The 13,546-nt window shown below is 37.8% G+C and overlaps 1 protein-coding gene and 1 pseudogene across 2 annotated transcripts in view; one reads left to right on the top strand and one right to left on the bottom strand.

Annotated features, from left to right (window-relative positions):
- Positions 1-13,546, bottom strand: part of IMMP2L (inner mitochondrial membrane peptidase subunit 2) — an 877,737-nt gene that overhangs the window by 695,858 nt on the left and 168,333 nt on the right. The window lies entirely within an intron of this gene.
- On the top strand, positions 12,475-13,216 carry LOC116630480 (annotated as a pseudogene).

The following is a 13,546-nucleotide window of genomic DNA, read 5'->3' as shown; positions in this document are numbered from 1 at the left end:
AATTGGTAACCTGTTGACAATGCATTTGCATAAATCAAGAGTATACTTGTGTAATAAATTCACATCTGACCTTTTTAACCTTTCCTACTATTGATCATTCTACAGCTGCTAAGGTCCCAGACTAGGCTGATGACAGTAAAGAAACAGAAAGGAAAGAATGGCATTCTAGGAGAATGCCTGAGAAAAAGCTATAGAATGAGGTGATAAGCTAGTTCTCAGTGAGAAAAAAATCCAACACTGGAAAAAAAGGACAAGACTTAGCAATTCTACAAAATTAGCTTTTCCAAGTCCATGCTATCTCTACATTATTACTGTCCTTTTATCTAACAATCACAGCTCATCTGATGTACAAGTTATCATAAGGCTCCTTGCATTTTTCACAGTATTAAGGCAAGAAAGCAATCCATACAGTTCTCATCAAGTTAAAACCAAAGGACAGTCAAATCCTGAGAGTCAGACAAGTAAAGACATAAGTGAATTGGCTTGGGTCATAAATCAAAAGCTAATAGGGCCTGAACACATGAGTCTAACCCTTTAATAGTATTCTCTCCTAGCTTGGTAACCCAAGTGAGAAAACAAAGTGTAGGGCTTGTCACCTCTGCAGACCCTGGACACTGCATCTGATATTAACTGTAGCTATCACATTGTCCAGAAAACTTCTTACATGAAATCAGGTAAAACTATTATCACTAAAACTACACTTCTGTCTTCAGGAAAAGAAAATATGAAATTTTCACATCAGGAACGTTCAAAGATGCTATCATGCTCAAACAGACTTGAATATTTCTGCTTAATGCTTAAAATTCCTACCAGAGTTTTGCCTCTTTCATAGCAGAGGTCATGCATAGCAGTGCTGTCTCCCACCTACTCAGGAGGTGCTGAGCAAGAGATTCTTAACCGAATGATTAACTCAGCAGAACTGCCAGGACGGAAACGACAGACCAAAAGTCCTCTCTATCAGCATCCTAGAGCCATATTTGCCAAGCATCAAAGAGAACAGGCCTACTGAGTGTTACTGTAGAGTAGAGGCAGATCAAATGATAAAAGCTACCAGGAAACAAGAAAAGCATCGAACAAAGTAATGGTCTTGTGACATGGTGAGATACGTGCCACCAAACAAGTGGTTCTCAGTCCGCTCACTGAAGATTTTGTTTCCTGGGCCCGGTACTCAACTGGCGTATTTATGAAGTCGGGGGTGAAGCCTGGAAATATGCAATTTTAACCAACAACTGAGTGGATTCTGATACAAGGGGAAAACAACATACAATCCTGGCTAAACAACCAGGCCTTAGCAAACCGGTAGACAGACTACCTACACTGAGTAGAGGTGACACTTGACGAACTGTGAGATCCCTCTGAAATTTAAGAGTCTTTGTTTCTATAAGATTATAAAGGCAGGCAAAACAAACTAACAACAACAATACAGTAAACTTGAGAACACATATGATTTAATACACATTACAGTCTCGTGTTTAAGAAACCAGGCACTGGATTTAAAATGGCCTAGGTTCAAATCCTATGCAACTTACTAACTCTGTGATCTTGAGCAAATTACTTACCTTCTCTAAGCTCCTTTTATTTTTAATGCCATAATACTCAGCTCACAGAAAAATTATGAGTAACTAACTTTGTGTTAAACACTCACCTAAAATTATAAAGAATGAAAAGTAATGGTAAGAAAAAAAATGAAAAAAATCTGACGTTTTTAATTTTAAAAATTATGGAAGTAAAAAAACTATGTAAATATATGTATATGTATACATATATATATACAGCCAAACAGCACATAGAAAACATTCAACATCATTAGCCACCAGATAAATGCAAATCAAAATCACAATGAGATACTACTTCACACCCACTACTAGGATGGCTATAATCAAAAAGACATTTAACATGTTAAGAAAGATGTGGAGAAACAGAAACCTCCCTACACTACTGGTGAGATTGTAAAATGGTGCAGGACTTCTGAAAAACAGTTTAGCAATTCCTCAAATGCTTAAACACAGAGTTACCATACGATCCAGTAATACCACGCCTAACTATATACCCAAGAGAATTGAAAACAGGTAGTCAAACAAAAATTTGTAGCTGAAGGTTCATAGCAGCATTATTCATAATAGCTAAAAGATGGAAACAATCCAAATGTCCATTAACTGATGAGGGGATAAATAAGATGTGGTTTATCCCTATAACCGAATATTATTATTCAGCCATAAAAAGGAATAAATTACTGATATATGCTACAACCTCATGAACCTTGAAAATACTGTGCTAAGTGAAGGAAATCAGTCACAAAGAACCACATACTGCATAATTCCATTAATATGTAATATTCAAAATGGGGAAATCTATAGAGACAGACAGCAGATTGATGGCTACTAAAGACTGAGAGTAGAGAGATGGTTTGGAGGTGATGGCTAAGAGATATGGGGTTCCTTCTTGGGGTAATGAAAGTATTCTAAAATTGAATTTACTGATGAATGTACATTTTTGTGACTAATACTATGCCATTTAATTATAGACCTCAAAATGGTTGAATCATATGGTGTATGGATTAAATCACAACAAAGCTATTAAAAAAAAAAAAGACATATAAAATACGAAGGAGAACATCCTTCTACAGTAGAAATCTCTGATGCTCTTCAGGAATAGTACCGTTTCCTTTGGTGAACTGCCATCCACCAACCCGCCCCCCACCCAGCCCCATTTTTTGTCACTCTAGTAGGGCTATCAGTCTTCAAATGGAAGTCTTCAAATTCCACTCCTGCCATAGAAACTGCTCACAAATTACTGCCACTTAACTCTCTGAGCTGTTTCTACTTCTATGCTTCCTGAGGCCTACTTATTCAACTCAATTTTCAATTGTGTGGTACAGCCAAACTTTATCCAATAAATTCCTCTTTTTGTTTAGATCATCTCTCAGTTTAGGTTGCTTGCAATCATGAAACTCTCTTTGATATACACTCAAGAATTACACTGCTCCAAACCCTACTATAGAAATAATTCTATCAACAATTTGCTATGAATCCTAATACAGTTTTTTCCATGCATAGTTTCATTTGCACATATATAAACATCATAATACTATATAAAGTATGACTGTACCATATTTGATTTTATTACTACTCCATGAATAATTGTTTTATTTATTCATTATTCTTTTAAAATCAAGGGGAATAGAAAGTACCCATCAAAAGTATATCAAGTTATTATTTGTCTAGGAAACTCCTTATCTCTCCTTCTATTCTGAATGACAACCTTGTTGGATAAAGAAATTTTTTTAAATACCAGGCATAAATTGCTAACCTCAGAGTACAAACTTCAGCTCCCTTCATAAAAAGTAACGGAATGTGTTTCTTAAAGTATTAGAGTTGATTCTAAGTGAAAAACATCAAATTGTTCTCACTGCTATCCATTTTCTTTAAGATTTTATATATTTACTTGAGAGAGAGAGAGAGCACACTCGTGTGCTCGCACGGGGGGGTGGGGCAGGGGGTGTGGCAGAGGGAGAGGGAGAAGCAGAGCCCAACAAGGGAGAAGTGGGGAGCCCAACAAGGGGGTTCAATCTCACCCTGAGATAGTGACCTGAGCTGAAGGCAGCCGCTTAACCAGCTGAGCCACCCAGGCACCCCAAATCTGTTGCATTTCTATGCACCAATAACGAAGCAGCAGAAAATGAAATCAAGGGATTAACCCCATTTATAATTGCACCAAAAACAGTAGATTCCTAGGAATAAACCTAACTGAAGAGGTAAAGGATCTGTACTCTGAAAACTACAAAACACTTATGAAAGAAATTGAAGAGAACACAAAGAAATGGAAAAGCATTCCATGCTCAAGGATTATAAGAACAAACATTGTTAAAATGTCTATACTACCCAAAGCAATCTACACATTTAATGCAACCCCTATCAAAATACCACCAGCATTTTTCACAGAGCTAGAACATACAATCCTAAAATTTGTATGGAACCATAAAAGATCCCAAATGACCAAAGCAATTTTGAAAAAGAAAAACAAAACTGAAGGCAACATGATTCTAAATTTCAAGCTATATTACAAAGCTGTAGTCATCAAGACAGTATGGGACTGGCACAAAAACAGACACATAGATCAATGGAACAGAATAGAGAACCCAGAAATGGACCCTCAACTATATGGTGAACTAATCTTTGACAAGGCAGGAAAGAATATCCAATGGAAAAAAGACAGTCTCTTCAACAAATGGTGCTGGGAAAACTGGACAGCTACATGCAGAAGAATGAAACTGGACCACTTTCCTACATCATACACAAAATAAATTCAAAATGGATGAAAGACCTAGATGTGAGACAGGAAACCATCAAAATCCAAGAGGAGAACACAGGCAGCAATCTCTTTGATCTCAGCCATAGCAACTTCTTACTAGACATGTCGTCGGGGGCAGGGGAAAAAAAGGAAAAATGAACTACTGAGACTCATCGAGATAAAAATCTTCCACACAGCAAAGGAAACAATCAACAAAACTAAAAGGCAGCCTAGGGAATGGGAGAAGATCTTTGCAAATGACATATCTGATAAAGGGTTAGTATCCAAAATCTATTAAGAACTTACCAAACTCAACACCCAAAAAACAAATAACCCAGTTAAGAAATAAGCAGAAGACATGACGGACACTTTTCCATAGAAGACTTCCAGATGGCTAACACACCCATGAAAAGATGCTCAATATCACTCATCATCAGGGAAATACAAATCAAAACCACAATGAGATACCACCTAACACCTGTCAGAATGGTTAAAATTAAAAACACAAGAAACAACAGGTGTTGGTGAAGAAGCAGAGAAAGGGGAACCCTCTTGTTGGTGGGAATGTGAACTGCTGCAGCCACTGTGGAAAACAGTATGGAGGTTCCTTAAAAAGTTAAAAATGGAACTACCCTATGATCCAGCAACTGCACTCCTATGTATTTACCCAAAGGATACAAAAATACAGATTTGAAGGGGTACATGCACCCCAATGTTTACAGCAGCATTATCAACAACAGCCAAACTACGGAGAGAGTCCAAATGTCCATCAACTGATGAATGGATAAAGAAGATGTGGTATATATATTCAATGGAGTATTACTCAGCCACCAAAAAGAATGAAATCTTGCCATTTGCAATGATAAGGATGGAGCTTGAGTGTATTATAAGTGAAATAAGTCAGAGAAAGACAAATGACATATAATCTCACTTATATGTGGAATTAAGAAAGAAAACAGAGGAACATATGGGAAGGGGGAAAATAAAAAAAGGAGAGAGGGAAACAAGCCATAAGTGATTATTAATGATAGAGAACAAACTGAGGGTTGATGGAGGGAGGTGGATGGGGGATGTGACAGATGGTTGATGTATATTAAGGAGGGCACTTGTGATAAGCACTGGGTGTTGTATGTAAGTGATGAATCACTGAATTCTGCTCCAGAAACCAATATTGCACTGTATGTTAATTAACAAAATTTAAATAAAAAATTTAATTAAATAAATAAACAATAAATTTTAAAAAGCATATCAGGTAAAAAAAAAAAAAAAAAGTATAGCAGGTTAAAATCCAGCAGACATTTACTAAATAGACTTGGTGGTTGAAAAAAACATTTTTTACATACTTTTAGATAGGTAAGAGGAAGCTGAAAAATAATTTCTAATCAACTTTTGTTTACAATTTACTTTGGCAGATAATAAACAATTATAAAATAATTACATAACAGGAAACAAGCAAATTTACATGACAGTCATCTTATACCAGTTGAAACCATGCAAATTCAATTCAATTTTATTAAATGTGAACTGTGTTATGTTTTTCAATGTGCTGATTACACTGGCCTTCAAGAGGTCCAAAAAAAAAAGTTTACAGTGGTATACTTATCCATTTAGTCAATATTCTGTAATTGTCACAGTGCAAATATTGATCAACAAAATTTCCAGCAAAATGAAATATATTTAGGGAAAAAAGTTCATGACTTTTATTATTATGCTAATAAAACTACTAGTACTTAGTAAATTTAGCACTTAGTAAATCTTATTATCTCAATTATTTCTCAAAAAATGATCCTTTTGGCAGGTATTGTTATTATAATCACCCAAGAGCCCTGTGATAGCAAATGGCAAATCTAAGATCCAAGTTAGGTCTTTCTATCTCTCAAGCTCCTTTCTTAACCAATATCTCTGGAATACCATAAAAATGAGTTCAATGTAAGGTAAAAGAGTTTTTATAATATTCAATTGTATTAAAGCATCTATATTTAAGAAAATCCTGCAAGCAACAAATCAATTTTCTGAATCAGCACAGCTATTAAACCTGAGCTCTTTACTTCTTGGCACACGCGAACTTACACTACCAATTCCATTAGCACTATGAAAAGGTGAAATCAAATTAATTCAAGCCACCTACTTGATAAACCTGTGATCTTTATAAACACAAAAAACAGGTTAGTATAGACTCCTAATGCTGTAATTATTCTGCATCAGAAATAAGTACACAATTCCATAATAATGCAAAATAATATAAAATACATCGTAATTACTACAGACATTGTTACACAGATCTTTCCATATTTATGCATATTTAATTAAAATGATATTTGTCAAAAGGCTAACGAGACCATTTTGAATCCCATTTACTGAAAGGCTAATGAGACAGTAGAATATGAGCTGTTTATTAACTGAAGAACAAGATATGTGGCATCAATACACAGTAAGAGAAGACCAGAATGAAAAAATAAAATATCACAGAAAACTACTCATAAACCTCACAGTAAAAAGAAAAGTCATATTAGAGATAAGAAAGACCATGTACAATGTCAGCTTCCCACTTAAACTGATAGGTAAGTGAAAATTTATAGTCTAGTCAAAGAACTTACTAATGAGAGTATATGAATTATTATTCCATTTTCCAGGATTACAGTTGTTATAGGTATTTAAATACAAGTCATTTTACAATGGCAAGATAGGCCACGATGCTTACAAGGTGAAATAAAATTTCATAACATTGCGCCTAAAACAATCCCACATTACATGGCCGCACATCAGAAAAACACCGCTGATATTTCACTGAGCCAAAAAACAAAGTTCCCTTATCGTGTGAATATACTGGAAGGTGACCATGCTGAAAGGCAAGTGGAAATACCAGTCATTTTCTCAAATAATAATAGTAATGATATATATCTGAAGGCTTTCAGGTTCAAGATAGAAAATTCCAGAGATATCAAAATGGCACATATTATCAACTCTAAATAACGAAATTGTTTAACATGTAAATGCAAACTATTTGCTCATCAAATAAACAGGAACTCATTTTAAAAAATAAGAAAAAGTAGCAAGTCAGTTCAAGTTTGGAATTTTTAGATGAAAGGCAACTTTCTAAGTCAGGACCTTGGTTAAATATTTCCTGATATTCATAACAGCATTCATACATATACAGTAAGTTTAGGTAAAAAACAAAATCCATATATATATTGCAAATGGCAACTCTTCTCTGCAGATAATTTAGTATTATGAATTATTTGAATAAAAATCCTAAGTAAATTACTAGGAGAGGGTAAAAATAGCTCTATCAAAAACTTTCCTGTATGTATTCCTCAACATAAATTAACATGAAAGAATTAAATCATAGCTAATTTATTTGTTAGGAAAAGGTGATACTTTATTATTTCACCTAAATAATTTGAAGGCACTTCACAGTAATATGTCTTTTTGTTAACACTTACTCGACGGTATGTTTATTAGCTGTCACATTAAGACCATGCCAATAGAGTTTTTAAATATTTATTAAGCAACACCTCCTATATCCAAAATGAGATTATACTTAATATCTTCAAAGAATCTGAAATAGCATATTATATATTTATTGACTCCTAGAATATGCTCTCGCCAGATAATGATCTTTTGTCAGAGAAAGCGCAATCTTGTCATGTGGGCCTCTTCACACAGACTGACAGCAACACTTAGAATGTAATAAAAGCAAAACTATTCACCTAAGTGGAAGTGAAAGGACTAGTTCTAACTGTTGAGACTTTTATTTTTCTTTAAAATTTTAGTCCCTTGAAATCTTCTTGAGTTAATACACAGCTATTAAAAAGCAGCAGACTTGTAATCAATACCTTTACTAATAGCTATTCCCCAGGGTCTCTTAAAGCACCAGAGTTTTGCAAGGTGGAAAACACCCAATTAGGTTTTCCTGAACCAATTTAGCTTGTCCAACTATTGAGTATTTTGACAATAAATATATTCACACTCTTGAGTTTGTGAGAGAAAAATTAGCCCTTTAATTAGCAGTAAAACTAGTCTAGAAATGAGCCATCTGGCTTATCTCTGATATAGTCTGAGATTGTATCATGTCATCAGAAATTTTTTTAAATAACAGGCATAAATTGCTAACCTCAGAGTACAAACTTCAGCTCTCTTCATAAAAAGTAACAGAATGGGTTTCTCTACAGTATTTGAGTTGATTCTGAGTGAAAAAGATCAAGCTCTCACTGCTATCCATTTTCCATGTTACCAGAATAAGAGAACAAATCTGAGCTCCCTATTCAGATATAAGTAGATCTAGGAATAAAGAAAACCTTTATTATCACCCAGGTGCTTGTATTTCAGTCAGCCAGGGCTGAGACAACACCACACAAACTGTGGTAGCTAATTAATATTGATGGTTAAAATGATGTCTTTGAACCCATGTGAACAGCTCTTCTGGACTTGAGTCAGTCAATAAATATATATTGAGTACACACATTGACCAGGCACTGGACTTGCCTCAATCAATCAATCAATCAATCAATATTTTTTAAAAAGGATATAGAGTCTAGGGAGGAGATATATGCAAAAAAAAATTTAGTGCAACCTGGTAAATGCAGTAATACACTTACGTGTACCTCATGAAATAAAACAAATTTGAACTTCTGTTCCTGTTTCTCATAGGTATAAATTTAGATACAGACACAGAGATTTCAGTATAGCTATAGGCAAAAATATGGGAAGACACGCACATATATACATACATCTTGGTCACAATGTAAAATATGCTTCTTACTTGATATGGCCAAAAAACCTTGAAAGCCACAAGTATATGAAATTTGCCTAAATAACTTAAGGCAGGATTAATGAAGGAAACAGCATTCAGGTTGATACTGTATGAGCAAGTTTGTTCAGTAGAAGGATTAGAGGCTTCCAGACAAAGAGAATAGGGTATATATAAGTTGAGGACATTGCAATGTGATTAGGGCCACATGCTGAAATAATATTTTGGATATACTGGACCAAATAAAATGCATTATTAAAATCACGATCACCTTTTTTAGTTTTTTTTTTTAATGTGGCTAATTGAATATGTAAAGCTACATAGACGGCTTCAACTGGACAGTAACGGTGAAGATGATAAAGTGGAGGGAGGAAATTACACTAGCAGTGATGAGGCCAAAGTTAGGCTCCTGAAATAGCCAAGGTGAGAGAAGATGACAGCCTGGTGCAGAACAGTAAGAATGGAGAGGAATAGGACAGAAAAGTTCAAGAGAAGAAAGCCAAGTAAAAGGGACAGAACTTGGTGACTGAATGGATGTAAGGGATGGGGGAGAAGTCATGTATTCATTCATTCATCCAAATATAACACTGCATGCCTAGGATATGACAGGTACCATGCTGGTTGTGCTATTGTGAGCTAAATGGAAGTCTGAAATGCTTATCAATGTTCTGGGCTGAGAAATGGAGTCCAAGTTGTTACCACACACCAAAATAGCAAATAATGGGAGGAGAAACAGCTCTGTTATCATCACATGTGTCTATCATCTCATTCTTGGATTTATCTTCTTCTATCTTCCAGGATATCTAATGGAATCTCTAGGAAGCAACTGGATATCAGGAAAAAGGTCTAAGCTGAAGCTTGAGAGCTTGGAGTTATTAGTATATAACTGGCATAATTGGCTGCTGATCCTTAGGAGGGGTTCTGATTACTCAAGGGGAAGCTATAGAGTGGTAAGGGCCAGGAGTCCAAGGAAGAACACTAAGGACACCAAAAAGGAGAGAAAGGGTAGAGAGCAAGTCCACTAACAGGGGGTAGCCAGATATGAAGGAGAAAAACTCATAAAGGTAGAGTCCCAGAAACCAAAAGAGAAGAATGTTTTAATGAACTAACATTCAATAAAATCAAGTAAGAAGAGTAGTTTTAAAGAAGCACTGAAAAACGTTTAACATTTGGCAAGTCAGAGACTGATGACCTTCATGAAGGTGATCCCAGCAGAGTGGTGTAAACAAGCAAGATTGCAGAAGGCTGAACAACACAGGGGAGGCAAGGAAGTAGAGAGGCCAGGTAGAGACATCTGTTTCTAGAGCCCTACTTGCAAATAAAAGAATGATCAAGCAGTGAACACAGAATTAAGGGAGGGTCTGAGCAATTTCATCTTTGTGTTTTGACTCAAGAGAAACTTGAACATGTTCAAAAGCTCAGAAAAGCAATCAGGGCAGAGGAGCTAGTTCAAAGGGCAATAAAGAGTTAATGGAACAAAGGCCTATGGAGCTGGGGAAAGAGAAGACCTAGAACACAGGTGCACAGGCAACTTTGAACAGGAGAAAGAGCATCTTTTCCACAAAGATGGAAGTGAAAGTGGTTAAAGAGATGACAATCAGGGGCGCCTGGGTGGCTCGAATGCTTAAGCGTCTGCCTTCGGCTCAGGTCATGATCCCAGGGTCCTGGGATAGAGCCCCACATCGGGCTTCCTGCTCAGCAGGGAGTGTGCTGCTCCCTTTCCCTCAGCTGCTCCCCCTGCTTGTGCTCTGTCTCTCTCTCTCTCTCTCTGTCAAATAAATAAATAAAACCTTAAAAAAAAAAATAGAATTATCAGGGCACCTGGGTGGCTCAGTCATTAAGCGTCTGCCTTCAGCTCAGGTCATGATCCCAGGGTCCTGGGATCGAGCCCCGCATCAGGCTCCCTGCTCAGCGGGGAACCTGCTTCTCCTTCTGCCTGCCAGGGTAAAAGTGGATAATTAAAATATCAAAATCTTACCCTGAAACTCCCTTACTCAAAAGCCCTTAGCAACAGGCAAACTAAAATTTACACTAAGTTTTTCTGCCTCTTTATTTTTTATCTTTCTTTTCCTCAGTCTGACTCTCCTGAAATCCTCGCTCCTTCTGCTTTCAACATGTTCAAGTCCGTGAATATCTATCTCATATGTCACCTTCCCAAGGGAGTCGTCCCTGAACCATCCACTTAGATTTAAGTATCACTGCCTCATCTATGCTCTCATAGGCCTTGCTTACGTCTCTATTAAGTCCTTAATCAGTCATTCAATTATATCTCCCCTCATAAATCAGATGGAGATTGAAACATTCGGCTGCGTAGCCCTGACCTTGAGCACTCCATCCAGGCTGGTCCCTGCTCTAAGCCACAATTCATCTTTCCTTCCCCTGAATTCCCACAGCACTTTGTGGGGAGCAGCTGGGCCCAGCAGTCCTTGATCAGCATTCTCCCTCTTTTTTTGAAAGAATAAAGAAAAAAAAAAAAGGAGACCTAGAAGGACATTGTATCATGGATAACCAATCTGAACAAGTCTTACTGACCAGACCGGAAGAACCTAAGGAGCAATCTTTTGACTCCTCCGCCAATCACTGTTTTGTTTGGCCTGGAGCTATAGGAACTCTTAAATCACCAGGCTAGAAGGAAGATCCACAGGCAGTGAAAATGAGTCATGAAGCAGTCAGTGCGACTAAGGCCCCAAAGACAGCCAGCAGTTGGGGTTGTACCCAGAATTTCAGGGAGAACACTTCATACACATATGGTTTAACCTGCTAAACTATGCTAGGAAGTATATAGATTATGCTTAATAAATAATGAATTTCTAACTTGATTATTAATAATAGGAAAGCCCCTTATAAAGTACATGACAGCACACAAAGTACTTCTAAGTACTTCCATTTTACACTTGAGGAAATGAAGTCTCAGATAATGTGGTTGAGTTCTATTAAGGCCTTATTCATCAGCAAATATTAAATAAATACTTTTTTAGGGGAAGAGGGGCAGAGGGAGAGGGAGGGAGAGGGAGGGAGAGAGAGAATCTTAAGCAGGCTCCATGCCCTATGTGCAGGCTGACATGGCTCTCGATCTTACGACCCTGAGATCATGACCCAAGACAAAATCAGGAGGTGGATTCTTAACCAACTGAGCCACCCAGGCACTCCAAATACTTTCCATACACAATGCACTGGGATGGAAGCAGTCCTGCTCTCAATAAGCTTTTTTTAATGGGAAAGAGAGATAATAAAATAAGTAAAATGTAGAGTATGTCAAATGGTGCTACTGGGAAAATAAAGCAAGGTAGGTAGGAAATAGGGGTTTTAAATAAGATGGCCAAAGAAGGCCTCAAAGGCAAAATGACATTTGAGCAGAGACCCAAATGGAGAGGAAGAGAACCAAGTGATCGGTGTTCCAGTTTAACTGTTACCCAAATCTTGGATTTCTACTGCTTATGTTCTTTCAAATATGGCAATTGGCCTTTAAAGAAGACATTGGATCTGGCATGAGGGGCAGCACCGAGATGAGTGAAGAGGAGAACACACTGGCAAGTCCATGCCAGTGTAGGACATGCAGGGCGAAGGATGCTGGATGTCCCTGCACCATTGGTTCATAGCCGACAGCAAAGACAAGGAACAGGAAGTCGTCTTCATCGGGGACTCCTGGGTCCAGCTAATGCACCAGTGCAAGATCTGGCAGGAGCTCTTTTTGGCTCTGCATGCACTTAACTTTGGCACCATAACAGGTGCTTTGGCAGCTGGAGAATGGGGAGGTGGAAGAAATCTGGCCCAAGATTGTAGGGGTCTATGTGGGTACCAACCACCACAGGCACACAGCAGAGCAAGCGACTGGTAGCATCAAGACCATCATGCAACTGGTGAACCCTGCTTCCCAGGCACCAGCACCTCAACCCACTTCATGAGAAAAACTGATGGGTGAATGAGCTGGTCTGGGCAGCACTGGCTGGCCATCCACGGGCCCACTTCCTGGATGCCAACCCCAGCTTTGTGCACTTGGATGGTACCGTAAGTCAGCATGGCTTGTACAAATACATGCATCTGAGCCGCCTGGGCTACACACCTGTCTATCAGGCCCTGCGCACCCTGCTTCGACATCTGCTGGCCCAAGACCAGGGCCAGGGTATCCCCTTGCCAAAGGCTACAACCCTAAGCATCCTCCTTCCCCAACATTAAATTCTCATTCCTCAAAAAAAAGAAGGGGGGGGGAGGAGGAGGAGGAGGAGGAGGAGAAGGAGAAGGAGAAGGAGAAGGAGAAGAAGAAGAAGAAGAAGAAGTAGTAGCAGTAGTAGTAGTAGTAGTAGAAGAAGAAGAAGTAGCAGTGGTAGTAGTAGTAGTAGTGGTAGTAGTAGTAGAAGTAGCAGTGGTAGTAGTAGTAGTAGTGGTAGTGGTAGTAGTAGAAGTAGCAGTGGTAGTAGTAGTAGTAGTAGAAGTAGCAGTGGTAGTAGTAGTAGTAGTGGTAGTGGTAGTAGTAGAAGTAGCAGTGGTAGTAGTAGTAGAAGAAGT

This window comes from Phoca vitulina, unplaced genomic scaffold, assembly GCF_004348235.1.
Source record: "Phoca vitulina isolate PV1807 unplaced genomic scaffold, GSC_HSeal_1.0 scaffold4, whole genome shotgun sequence".
Taxonomy (NCBI): Eukaryota; Metazoa; Chordata; class Mammalia; order Carnivora; family Phocidae; genus Phoca; species Phoca vitulina.
This window is presented reverse-complemented; position numbering and strand designations above follow the sequence as displayed.